The sequence below is a fragment of the Heterocephalus glaber genome, unplaced genomic scaffold, assembly GCF_053883595.1.
Source record: "Heterocephalus glaber isolate CG9 unplaced genomic scaffold, H.glaber_assembly_v1.0 deba00001532, whole genome shotgun sequence".
Lineage (NCBI taxonomy): Eukaryota > Metazoa > Chordata > Mammalia > Rodentia > Bathyergidae > Heterocephalus > Heterocephalus glaber.
The window spans coordinates 8,754,052-8,768,397 of record NW_028258330.1 but is presented as its reverse complement, the minus strand read 5'-3'; the positions used below and the strand labels follow the sequence as shown (position 1 = coordinate 8,768,397).

At 36.6% G+C, this 14,346-nt stretch overlaps 1 protein-coding gene across 11 annotated transcripts in view; it reads left to right on the top strand.

The window, feature by feature from the left end:
- Window positions 1-14,346, top strand: part of Macrod2 (mono-ADP ribosylhydrolase 2) — a 2,157,923-nt gene that overhangs the window by 489,810 nt on the left and 1,653,767 nt on the right. The window lies entirely within an intron of this gene.

Genomic DNA, 14,346 nt, shown 5'->3' with positions numbered 1-14,346 from the left:
GTTGTGAAAAATAATTTTGAAATCCCTTGTGTTCTATTGTAATGAGAAGGCATAATAAATAAACAGATCTAGGTGGACAGGAATCTGAAGGATGAAAACAAGTATAATTTCCTTTCTAATGATGAAAAGCAAACAAAAGCCTTGCACAAATAGCTTTAATCAATGTTTAAAGACTAGTCTCCCACACTGTTGCTTATTTGACAAGATAGTCTTGGGTGAGGTGAAAACAAAATGAGAAAACAAATAATTACTGTGGAAATAATAGGAATTACTAAGCAAATAGAAAAAAAATTATTTCAAATACTGTGAGGCCAGTTTGGCTGAGAGTGGACATACCTCTCCCTGTTCTGGATGATGTCACAGGCCAGATTATTTTGGAATCATGAACTATAATACTTGCTGGTATTTTTGAATAACACTGGCAATCTTGGGTTAACAATTTTATTTTTTAAAGGTTATTGAATAGAGGTGGACCAGAGATGCATGGGTGCAGGCAGGCCCCACCCAGACCCCAGCAGCTTGGGCCCACAGGCCCCAACCAAAGGTCTGCCTGGAAATGAGCTGCACAGGCACATAAGCAATAGCCAGAGGCCCACCCAGATTCCATTGGTAAGTGTGTGTAGACCCCAGCCAGAAGCCTACCCAAACACCAGCGACTTGGGTGCACAGTCCCCAGCCAAAGGCCCTACCAGACAGCAGCTACACAGGAGGCATGCCCCAGCCAGAGGCATGCCTAGATATCATCCCAAGTGTGCACAGGCTCCAGCCAGAGCCTACCCAGACAACAGGACAGTGCAGGGATCCAGAAGGCCACTATTCTGAACCCAGGAATTGTTGCAGTGGTGAACAGCAGAGAAAAGGCTGCTTGGTGGCTTGCTGAAGACCACTGGGTGAGGAAAAAGTTGCTTCAACAAAGGCACAGCAGGCTGCATCTGTTGAAATGAGAAGACACGAAAACAAATCTCAAAACCAGACTTCCAGATCACCCAAGGCAACCCCAAAGGGCAACAATGGAACAACCTCATACTTAACCACCTGAACTCCTTGACTGGCAATGAAAGAGGATCTGGAAAAAATGAATCAGAAATAATTTCTCAGAGATTAACTCCATAATGAAAGTCATGACAAATAACTCTAGAGCAGACACAGACAAAAAAGTTGAGGAGCAGAGGAACATGATAGAATCCAAGCATAGAAAACAAATGGAATCCAAAAAACAGATGGAAACAGATATCCAGGAGATTAAAAACTCCAGTGAAAGGTTATGCAGCAGTATGAGCCAATGTAAGGATAGAATATCAGATATAGAAGACAGAATTGCAATTAGTGACCAGGAAAAGAAAAATTTCTTAAAAATAGCAAGGGATCATGAGAAATCAATGCAGCAGCTGCTAGATGATGCAAAGAAGAATAACATAAGACTGGTCAGAGTCTTATGTGTGCAAGGAGAGAGTGCAAATGACATTAAAAAAATAGTTCACAGAAGTAATGGCAGAAAACTTCCCAAGCAAGGGAAAATAACTTGACATACAGATAAGTGAGGCATATAGGACTCCAACTAGCCATGATCAAAAAAAATCTACACCTAGCCATATAATAGTCAAGCTTCCAGAAACCCAACAGAAGAACAAAATTTTACAAGCAGTTAGAGAAAAGAAACAAACCACATACAAAGCAAAGCCCATCAGAATCACAGGAGACTTCTCAACACAAACCCTCGAGGCAAGAAGAGCTTGGAATGACATATTTCAAACCCTAAAGTAAAACTGCCTCCAACCCAGATTGATTTACCCTGCAAAACTATCTTTCAAAATTGATGGAGAAATAAGATACTTTCATGACAAAGAGCAGCTGAGGAACTTCATGAATACCAGAACTCCAAAAAATTTTTTTCCTTAAATTCTTTTATTGGTACATTTTACGTATACAATACATTTACAGTTATCATTGGGTACTTGTACCTGTACATGATGTATCTTGGTTCTTATTTTTTCCCCATTCCCTGTCCTCCCTTCACCCCCTCCACCATTCCCTATTTACAAAGACTTTGTTTCCATTTTTTCCTTTTCTAATAATTTTTCTTTTCCCTTCTTTCCTTTCCCTTTCCCCTTTTCCACCCACTTCCCCTACCCCTTTGGGTCTTTTCTTCCTATTTCAAATTATCAATTATTCATTTTAATCATTTTCATCCTATTTACACTTTCAGTTTCTCACACCAGAGAAACTGTTCAGTATTTACACATGTGTGTCCTATTTATTTCACTTAAGAATATGGTCTCAATATTCATCCATTTAGCTATAAATGTCTCTAGTTTGTCGTTCTTTATGGCTGAATAGTACTCCATTTTATAAAAAAATCATATCTTCTTTATACAGTTTCCAGTTGATGGGCACTTGGGCTGTTTCCACATTTTAGCTATTACAAACTGTGCTACTATAAATATGGGTGCGCATATATCACTGTGGTATGATTCTTTTAATTCTTTGGGAAGATACACAGCAGGGGAATAGCTGGGTCAAATGTAACATCTAGTTCTACTTCTTTGAGTTATCTCCGTAATGATTTCCACAGTGGTTGCACCAGTCTGTACTCCTACCAATGGAGAAAGTTTCCTTTCTCCCCACAACCCCACCAATATTTGTTATTGGTTGATTTCTTGATAGCAGCCATTCTTGCTGGGGTGAGATGGAATCTCAGTGTTGTTTTCATCTGTATCTCTCGAATGACCAGTGGTGTTAAACATTTTTCATATGTTTATTTGCTGCTTTTCCTTCTTTGTCTGAGAAATATCTGTTCATTTCAGATGCCCATTTTAGGATTGGGTCTTCAAATTTGGGGGGTCTGATTTTTTTCAGTTCTTTATATATTCTAGATAGTAGTCCTTTGAGGTACAGCTGCTAAAACTTTTTTCCCACATTGTAGGTTGTCTCTTAGCTCTGTTGGTAGTTTCTCTTGCATTGCAGAAGCTTTTTAATAAGATGAGAACCCAGTTGTTGGTTCTTTGTGCTAGTTCCCATGCAACTGAGATTTTGTTCATAAAGTCTTTTCATGTGCCAATGTCTTCAAGAGTTCTACCTAACTTATCTTTCAGCAAGTTTAATGTTTCTGTTTTAATATTTAGATCTTTAATCCACTTGAATCTTAGTTTAGTGCATGGTGAAAGATATGGGTCTAGTTTTAATCTTTGGCAGGTTGAAATCCAGTTTTTCCAACACAATTTATTAAAGAGGCTATCTTTCCTCCAGTGAGGATGGTTGGCTCCTTTGTCAAAGTTGAAGTGGCTTAGTATGTCTAGAGTTGTTTCTGCATCTTCTAATCTATTCTACTGATCCTGAGGTCTGTTTCTTTGGCAGTGCCATGCTGTTTTTATCACAGTAGCTTTGTAGTATAATTTCAAGTTAGGGACTGTGATACCCCCTGCCATGACTCTGTTGCCTAAAATTGCTTTTGCAATTCTAGATCTCTCTCTTCTGGTTCCAAATGAATTTCAAAAATTTTCAAACAATATCCAAGGAAAAGAAAATGAGGATCACAACCCCAGGAATCCCAACAGAATGAATCCATCAGGGATGACAAGAAATTAAACACAAAGGGGGAGTATCCAACAAAAAGAAAAAGTCATGACAAGGATAAGTCAATATAAGTTATAACCATCAATGTTAATGGTCTCAATTCCAAAGAAACAGACTGCAAGAATGGGTCAAGAAACAAGATCCAGCAATATGCTACATATAAAAAACACACTTAATTAAAAAAACTCATAGATTGAAAGTTAAAGCATGGAAAACAATACTTTATGCAACAAGAACCCCTCAAAAGCAAAAGTAGTTATCCTTTTACAGATCAAATGAGTTTCCACCAACACTGATTAAGAGAGACAAAGAAGGCCACTACATACTTCTAAATGGAACAATCCAAGAGGAAGAGATGACAATCATAAATATATATGCACCAAATACTATTGTACCCAACTATATGAAACAAATACTAATGGACATGAAAAATCAAATGAGCGAGAAGCGGTGGCGAGGACTTACAGCGACAGGGAGGAGGTAGGATCTGCCTTCAGGATACAAAACACTGAGGAAAAAAATTGGAATCACCCTGCTGCAGATAGGCAGCCACCTGTTTCCACACTACAAAGACGCAGAGGACACCAGGCCACCAGACCAAGGTACTGAGTCCTTCTGTTCCCAGCCCAGAGGTAGGGGCTTCTGAGCCATCGTCCCACTGCTCCTGGTCTAGAGGAAGGGGCTTCCCAGTCACCATCCCTCCCGCTGCTCCCAGCCCAGAGGAAAGGGCTTTTGGGCCACCTTCTGTCCCACTGCTCCTGGCCCAAAGGAAGGGGCTTCCAGGCCACCATCCCTCCCACCACTCCCGGCCCAGAGGGAGGGGCTTCTGAGCTTCTCTCCCACTGCTTCTGGTCCAGAGGAAGGGGCTTCCTGGCCACCATCCCTCCTGCTGCTCCCAGCCCACAGGCAAGGGCTTGTGGGCCACCATCCCTACCGCTGCTCCATGTCCCTGGCCCACCTCACCCAGCTCAGAGGAGGTAATCTGTGCAGGCACTAACAGCCTCCTGACCCAGTTGAAATGAGAAAACACATAAATAAGTCTCAAAACCAGACTTCCAGATCACCTACAGCAACCCCAAAGGGAAATGAGATGGAACACTCTGATACTCAACTATCTGGACCCACTGAACTGGCAACAAAAGGGGATCTGGAAAAAATGAAATCAGAAATAATTTCTCAGATAACAGGAGAAATTGTGCCCCTAGTGCAAGACATGATTAATAAATCTAGAGAGGAGCTGAGGAACATGATGGAATCCCAACATAGGAAACAAATGGAATCCATAAAACAGATGCAAATAGATTTCCAGGACATGAAAAACTCCACTGAAAGTCTACACAGCAGAATGAGCCAAAGTGAGGACAGAATTTCAGATATAGAAGATAAGATTGCAATTAGTGATCAGGAAAAGAAAAATTGCTTCAAAATTATAAGGGAACATGAGAAATCAATTCAGAAGCTGCTAGATGATGCAAAGAAGAATAACATAAGACTGATTGGGCTCAATGAAGAAACAGGAGAGAGTGGAGATGACATAAAAAATCTCTTCACAGAAATAATGGCAGAAAACTTTCCAAGCATGGGAAAAGAGCTTGACATACAGATAAGTGAGGCATATAGGACTCCAAAGAGCCTTGATCAAAAAAAATCTACACATAGACATATAATTGTTAAGATTCCAGAAACACAACAAGAACAAAGTTCTCCAAGCAGTCAGAGAAAAGAAACAAATCACATACCAAGGAAAGCCCATCAGAATCACAGCAGACTTCCCAACGCAAACCATCAAGGCAGGAAGAGCTTGGAGTGACATATTCCAAGCCCTAAAAGAAAACAGCCTCCAACCCAGATTTATGTACCCTGCAAAACTATCTTTCAAAATGGATGGAGAAATAAGATACTTTCATTACAAAGAGCACCTTAGGAGCTTCATGCATACCAAACCAGCACTCCAACAAATTTTAGACAATATCCTAGGAAAAGACAATGAGGATCACAACCCCAGGAAGCACAGCAGAATTAATCCACCAGGCATGACAAGAAATTAAACACAAAGGGGGAGAATCCAAAAAAATAAAAAGTCATGACGATGATAAGTCAATATGTATCAGTTATAAGTGTCAATGTTAATGGTCTGAATTCACCAATCAAAAGAAATAGACTGGCAGAATGGGTCAAGAAGCAAGATCCAACAATATGCTGCATATAGGAAACACCCTTAATTAAAAAAAAAACTCATAGACTGAAAATTAAAGGCTGGAAAACAATATTCCATGTGACAGAAACCCAAAACAAAGCAGGAATAGCTATGCTCTTGGCAGATCAAGTGGATTTCAAACCAACACTGATTAAGAGAGTCAAAAAAGGATACTACATCCTTGTAAAGAGCACAATCCAACAGGAAGAGATGACAATCATAAATATCTATGCATCAAACGCTAGTACACCAACTATATAAAACAAATACTAACAGACATGAAAAGTCATATATGTACTAATACAATAGTAATGGGGGACCTCAGTACTCCACTGTCATAGATAGCTCAACTATACAAAAAATAAGTAATTAAATACTAGAACTCAATCAAACTCTTGAATGAATGAACTTAACAGATGTTTACAGAGTGTTCCACCCCGAAAAATCAGAATGCACATTCTTTTCAGCTGCGCACAGGTCGTACTCCAAAATAGACCACTCACTCGCTCATAGAACATGTTTAAGTATGTGCAAGGGTAATGAAGTTATCCCTTGTATATTATCAGACCATAGTGCGATGAAATTGGAGATCAATAGCAAAACCCACAAAAATTTCATAAACACATGGAAATTGAGCCATACACTTCTGAATAACCAGTGGATCACAGAGGAAATTAAAGAAGAAATAACACAGTTCCTTCAATTAAATGTCAATGACAGTACATCATATTGGTATCTTTGGGACATAATGACAGCAGTCTTACGAGGGAAATGCATACCAGTGAATACTCATATTAGGAAAACAGAGTGAGCCCAATTAAACAAGCTGATGCTGAACCTCAAGCTTCTAGAAAAAGAAGAACAGGACCAACCTAAAGCTCATACAAAGGAGGAAATTATAAAGATCAGAGCAGAAATCAGTTCAATAGAGACAAAGAGAATGACACAAAATATTAATGAAGCTAAGAGTTGGTTCTTCAAAAAAAAAAAACAAAATTGACAAACCCTTATCTAACCTTATTAGAAAAAGGAAAGAAAAGGCCCAAATCCATGCAATTAGGAATGAAAAGGGTGAAATTACAATGGACTCAGCAGAAATCCATAGGATTATCAATACCTACTTCAAGAACCTATACACAATAAGATGAAAAACACAGAAGAAATGGACAGATTCCTAGATACATATGAATTACCGAAGTTGAACAAAGAAGACCTAAAAATTTTAAACAACCCAATATCAATTGATGCAATTGAAAATGAAATTAAAAACTTATCAACTAAGAAAATCCCTGGCCCTGATGGCTTCAGTGCTGAATTCTACAAGACATTTAGAGAGGAACTACTGCCACTACTGTTTAAACTTTTCAATGAAATTGAAAAGTAAGCAGTACTCCTGAATTCATTCCTGGAAGTAAGCATCACCTTGATCCCCAAACAGAGAAAAATCCAACCAAAAAAGAGAACTATAGGCCAATCTCACTGATGAACATAGATGCAAAAATCCTTAATAAGATACTGGCAAATAGAATGCAGAAGATCATCTTGAAGATCATACTCTGACCAAGTGGGATTCATCCCAGCAATGTAGGGATGGTTAAACATATGCAAATCAATCAATGTAATACAGTATATCAAAAACCATATGATCATCTCAATAGATGCAGAAAACACATTTGACAAAATCCAGCACACATTTATGATAAAAACCCTACAAAAAATTGGAATAGATGGTCTCTCTCTCAATCTGATAAAAGCTATCTATGGAAAACCAACAGCCATTTACATACTAAATGGTCAGAAATTGAAATCCTTCACACTAAAATCAGGAACAAGACAAGGATGTCCACTATCACCACTCCTGTTTAATATAGTTTTGCAAACATTAGCCATGGAAATTAGACAAGAGAAAGAAATAAAAACAATAAAGGTAAGAAATGAAGAATTCAAATTGTCATTATTTGCAGATGACATGATACTCTATATAGAAGACCCCAAGAACTCCACCAAAACTCTTCTAGACTTAATGACCAAATTCAGTAGAGTAGCTGGATACAAGGTCAACACACAAAAATCAATAGCTTTCCTCTACATAAACCACAGGCTCACTGAGATAGAAATAGGGCAAATAACTCCTTTCGCAATAGCATCCAAAAACCTGAAATACCTAGGCATCAACCTAATGAAAGAAATCAAAGACTTCTTCTCTGAAAACTATAGCATTCTGAACAGAGAGACTGAAAATGATATCAGAAAATGGAAAGACATCTCCTGTTCCTTGGTAGGAAGGATCAACATGGGGAAATGGACATGTTTCCAAAACTACTATATGGATTCAATGCAATCCCAATTGAAATCCCAGCACCATACTTCATGGACCTTGAGAAAACTATCCCCAAAGTCATTTGAATCAAGAATAGACCCAGAATAGCAAAAACAATTCTAGGTAACAGAGACATGGCAGGGGTTATCACAATCCCCAACTTGAAACTGTACTACAAAGCTACCGTCATAAAAAAAACAGCATGGTACTGGCAAAGAAACAGACCTGAGGACCAATGGAAAAGATTAGAAGATGCAGGAACAACTCTAGACATTCTCAGCCATCTCATCTTCGACAAAGGAACCAAACCCCCTCACTGGAAGAAAGATAGACTCTTTCATAAATGGTGCTGGAGAAATTAGGTTTCAACTTGCCAAAGATTAAAACTAGACCTATATCTTTCACCATGCACTAAACTAAAATCTAAATGGATTAAAGATCTCAATATTAAAATAGAAATGCTGAATCAGCTGGAGCAGAGGTTAAGTAGAACTCTTCAAGACATTGGGGTAGGAAAAGATTTTATCAACAAAATCTCAGTTGTCTGTGAACTAGCACAAACAATCAACAAGTGGGATGTCTTCTTATTAAAAAGCTTCTGCACAGCAAGTGAAAACACCAGCCGTATGAAGAGACAACCCACAATGTCAGAAAAAATCTTCACCTGCTCTTCCTCAAAGGGCTACTATATAGAATGTATAAAGAACTTTAAAAAATAGACCTCCCAAATTTAAAGACCCAATCCAAAAATGGGCATCTGAAATGAACAGACATTTCTCAGACAAGGAGGTAGAAATAGCAAATAAATATGAAAAAATGTTCAACATCACTGGTCATTCAAGAGATGCAAATGAAAACAACGCTGAGATTCCACCTCACTCCAGAAAGAATGGCTATCATGAAATCAACCAATAACAAATGCTGGCTGGGCTGTGGGGAAAGAGGAACCCTGCTCCACTGCTGGTGGGAGTGTTGACTGGTGCAACCACTGTGGAAATCAGTATGGAGATACCTCAAAGAGCTAGGACTGGAAGACCCATTTAACCCTACTATTCCCTGCTGGGTATCTTCCTAAATTAATTAAAATAATCACAACACAGCAATATATGTGCACCCATGTTCGTAGCAGCACAGTTTTTAATAGCTAAAACTTGAAAACAGCCCATTTGCCCATCAACTGTAGCCTGGTTAAGGAAAATGTGCTTTTTTATCATCTAAAATGGAGTATTATTCAGCCATAAAAAATGAGAAATTAGAGACTTTTATAGCTAAATGGATACACACTGAGGTGATCTTTGTAAGTGAAATAAATATTACACACATGTGTAAATACCAAATAGTTTCTCTGATGTGTGAAACTGCATGTGTAAATAAGGATCAAAAGGTATCATTGATAATGTGAAATAGGAAGAAATGGTCAAAAGGGCAAGAGGAAGGGTGAGGGATTGGGGAAATGAAATAAGGGAATGGGATTAATATGAAAAAAATAAACGGAAACCAAGTCTTTGTAAATAGGGAGGGATGGAGAAGTTGAAAGGAGGGCAGAGATTGTGGCAAAAATAAGAACTGAGATGTATTATGTAAAGGTGCAAATTTCCAATGATGAATGTCATTATATTGTATACTTAAAATGTACCAATAAAAATAATTTTAAAATTTTATTGAATAGAATAGACCCTGCTCAGATGAAGATGTACAAATAGAAAATAAATATATGAAAAAATGTTCAACATCACTGGTCCTCCGCAAATTATAACAATGCTGAGATTCCAACTCCAGAAAGAATATCTGTCATCAAGAAATCAACAGATAACAAATGCCCCTGGGGCAGTGAGGAACAAGGTACCTTTCTCCATTGTTAGTCCGTATGTAAACTGGTACAACCATTATGGAAATCAGCAGGAAGATTCCTCAAAAAACTGAAGGTGGACTTTCCATTTCACTCAGCCATTTCCCTTCTAGGCATCTTCCCTAAAGAATTAAAAGCATCATCCACAGTGATATATGCATGCCCATGTTTATAGCAGCAAAATTTATAATAGCTAAATCTTGGAAACAGCCCATATGCCCATCAATGGATGAATGGATAAAGAAAATGTGGTGTTTATATACATTGAAGTACTACTCTGCCATAAAGAAGATTACTTTAGTCATTTGTAAATGGATACACATTGAGACCATAATTTTAAGTGAAATAAATTAGATACACAAGCTTAAGTATTGCATTGTTTCTCTTGTTTGAGAAACTGTAAGGGTAAACAAGGAGCAGAATGGAGGATAGATATTGGGAAGTAGGAAGAATATGTTCAAATGTGAAGGTGAATAAGGTACTGTGCAGGGAAGGAAAGGAAAGGAAAAGAGATTAAAAAACAAAGATTGGAGAAAGAAATGGGAACAAAGCTTTTGTAAATGGGGAGAGGAAGAAGTGTTGAAGGGAGAGGAAGGGAATGGAAAAAAAGGAAGAATTAAGATCTATTATGTACAGGTACAAATTCCCTATGATGAATGTGAATACTATGTATGGCAAATATATAATAATGAAAAAGATAAAAAAAGATTATTGAATAGAATTTCATGGCATCAAAAATTTGTCAATTCTGAGAGAATTCATATGATCTAGAGATCTGAATATGAGTATGTATGCTCCCATTATAATGTACCCTAGACAATTCTGACCATGACCAAGATTATTAATTGTTCATAGCAGTCTTTTACAATGAGTACATATTCTTCCTAGGAAATCACTAACAGAGTGAAGAGACAACCTACAGAATGGGAAAGTTTTTGCCAGTTACTCCTCAAAGGACTAATATCTAGAATATATAAAGAACTAAAAAAAATTAGACCCTCCCCAAATTTAAAGACTCAAAAAATGGGCATCTGAAATGAATAGACATTTCTCAGATGAAGAAATACACATGGCAAACAAATACATGAAAAATGTTCAATATTGCTGGCCATTTGAGAAATTAGAATTAAAGATTCCATCTCACTCCAGAAAGAACAGCTACCATAAAGCAATCAACCAATGACAAATGCTGGTGTGGATGCTGGGAGAAAAGAACATTTCTCCATTGTTAGTGGGACTGTAAACTGATACATCCACTACAGAAATCAGTATAGTGATTACTCAAAAAACTATAAGTAGAAATTCTATTTGATTCAGCTATTCCCTTTCTAGGTATCTTCCCCGAAGAGTTAAAGACATCATATCACAATGATGTATGTATGCCATGTTTACAGCAGTGCAATTAATAATAGCTAAATCTTAGAAACACCCTATACGTCCATCAACAGATGAATGGATTTAAAATGTGGTATTTATATACAATGAACAATTACTCTGCAATACAAAAGGACAAACAAGTTATTTGTAGATAAACAGATGCGCTTTGAGACCATAATATTAAGTGAAGCAAGCCAGACACACTAATTTAAACATGTATAACATGCATGGTTTCTCTTTTGTGAAAAATGATATATGTATATATTATATATCATTATATTGTATACCTAAAACATACCAATAAAATTAATTATATATTATCATATATTATTCTTATATTATTATAATTACATATTATTATAGTATATTATAAACTATTTTATATTCTACATATTATATATTATATAATATATAATTATATATATTAATAGAAAACAAGAGAAAGCCAAAACGATTGATACTATATTCCATTTTGGACAATTTATCTAAAATTGTACCTTGACCTAGTAAAACTGTCTTTCATGTTTTATATGTTCTTTGGCCTATTAGTCTGATTTTGAATCTATATATATGTGATAATTAACTTTATAAGGTCTTATAAGATTAAATGACTCTCATGCTGGAAAAATAAAGGGATGTGGAGGGATGGGGCAAAAGAAGGGAACTGAAATGTGTTATTTACATGTACCAGTTCCCTACAGTGAATGTAACCATTATGTACTGCAAACATGTACTAATAAAAGTAAAAAGCAATGAGTCCATCTTTTTCCTCAGAATCTTTCTGAAATTAGAGGTACAATCTCTTAATTAATAAATCAGAATAGTTTGAAACCTGTTTTCCTTCCTGATTGATTCTCCATTTTCTGACAAAAGAAGATAAGTAAGATAGTTGAAGGGGACTTGCCTGAATTACCAAGCTATTTACCAATTGAAGTAGAATTGAAATAGCATGGCTATTAGCTCAGTATAAGAAAGAATAATGCGTATAAAATAATACAAAGATTAGATTATGCATATAATAAAAGATAATAGAAAGATTATCCTGCACTGACTAGAAGGTAGTTGTAGGTGTCTGATATATTATAGCTTTGTCATGCCATCGGTAATAATGCTATGATGTTATCCCATTTAGAAGTTGATTAAACTTTCCAATTATCTCACTGTTAGAAATAATTGCCAGGGGTGATGGTGTATCCCTGTATTTTCAGCTACTTGGTAGGGTGAGGCAGGAGTATTCCAAGTTTGAGGTCAGGCTCAGGAATTTAGCAAAACCCAGTCTCACACACACACACAAAAAAGTGGTAGGGACTCAGCCCAGTGCTCCCTGGGTTCAATCTCCAGTACTAGAAAACAAAAAATAATAAAATATGTATTGAGAACTTATTAGATGCAGACCAAATTAGTAATCTCAGACCTTGTCTTCAAAGATCTTCATATCTAATTGAGATATATCTCAATTTATTAGAAATAATCAATAATCATTAAATGCTCGATTTTAGACACTTTCTTAAAATGAAAGAAATATTATTCTATCTGACTAATAAATGTTGAATAATCAGTTATTGGGGTGCTTTATAGATACAAAACAATATTAGAAGTCACAGTAAAAGTTTAATTTTATTTGCCTATTTTTATCACTTATGCTGAATAAAATTACCTTGACATTTTTGCTGATAAAGTCATTTTTTTTTAAAATTGAGAGCACAGAAATGGGCAAAATAAATTTAAATTTAATTTGACAAAAGTATTATTAGGATTTTAGTTATTGGAACTGCTTTGAATATGATCAAGCAGCTAAATGAAAATTTTATTCAAGGAATGGTAATGCACATTAAATTATTTAATAAATAGTTGTATACTATGCAGAATGCCAAAATTCTATAAAGTAACTCTGTGGTGATGTTAAAATCAGATATGGTTATCTAGACATGAAGACATATTTGACATAAACTGACTTGACGGTTGGCCAGAACTGGAAGTCTAGTTCCTACATCAACTCCCACTTATCCATATTGGACAGATGCCTGGTTAAACAGATGGGCCTTGGGGTGTAATCTGAAACAGGCACTACTACTTTTATAGACCAAAACACAGGGTGAAAATCAACTGTATTGTGCTATTGTGCTCTGGGCATGATGGCTTAAATGAAGAGCTACTATTTATTATTGTTTTATATTAGTGGAAATACAGTTTTTTCTTATGAGTGAATATGTGAAAATGGAAGAACAGATGGAGCCTTAGGGACCTGGAAAACTCATAGTTCGGGAAGCAGTTCTCAGTTAAATATGAAAATAAAAAATCAGCAGGTGTACGAAATGCCATGTGGTTTTATAAATGAATGTAGCTATAATTCTAGAAAATGTTTGGATTAGCCTAGAGACGCGGACCGATTGCGAAAATTTCCTCATTCACCTGGTGGGTATGAGACAAATTAGAATTCTGAATATCTATTCTCATTGGGCTTCAATAAGTTACCACTTCAATGGTTACAAAGCTTGACTTGCGGAAGTATAAGTATAAGTCCTGGCTAGAGTTTACATTACTGCTACACACCATTACATGATATAGTCAGAGGAATATGGAGACCTCAGTGATAGGGTGGTGGTAAGTGACTTTAGAAGATCAGAAGTGAGTATTGTTTCTATTTGATTAGTGACATTGCTACTCTGTGCATGTTTGTGACAAAAACATTGAAGGGAGGGCAAGAGAGCCAATTAGATAACACTGTACTTGGAAGATCAGTTCTGACATATTGAAAAGATTTTAAGCTTTCAAAGGCATTTGTTCTTCATGTTTTTTATGAAATTCTTTTAGGGTTTCATTAATCAGAAAGCCATCACATATTTTGGGCGTTTTTGTTTTGTTATTGTTTTTTGAGATAGGGTCTCACTGGGTAGTTCAGGCTGGCCTTGAACCTGGGGCAATTTATCCTGCCTCAGCCTTCCGAGTGCTGGGATAACAGGCATGTGCCACCACACCAGGTGCCATCACACATTTATCAACCTCCCGGAACTGTGAATACAGGCATTT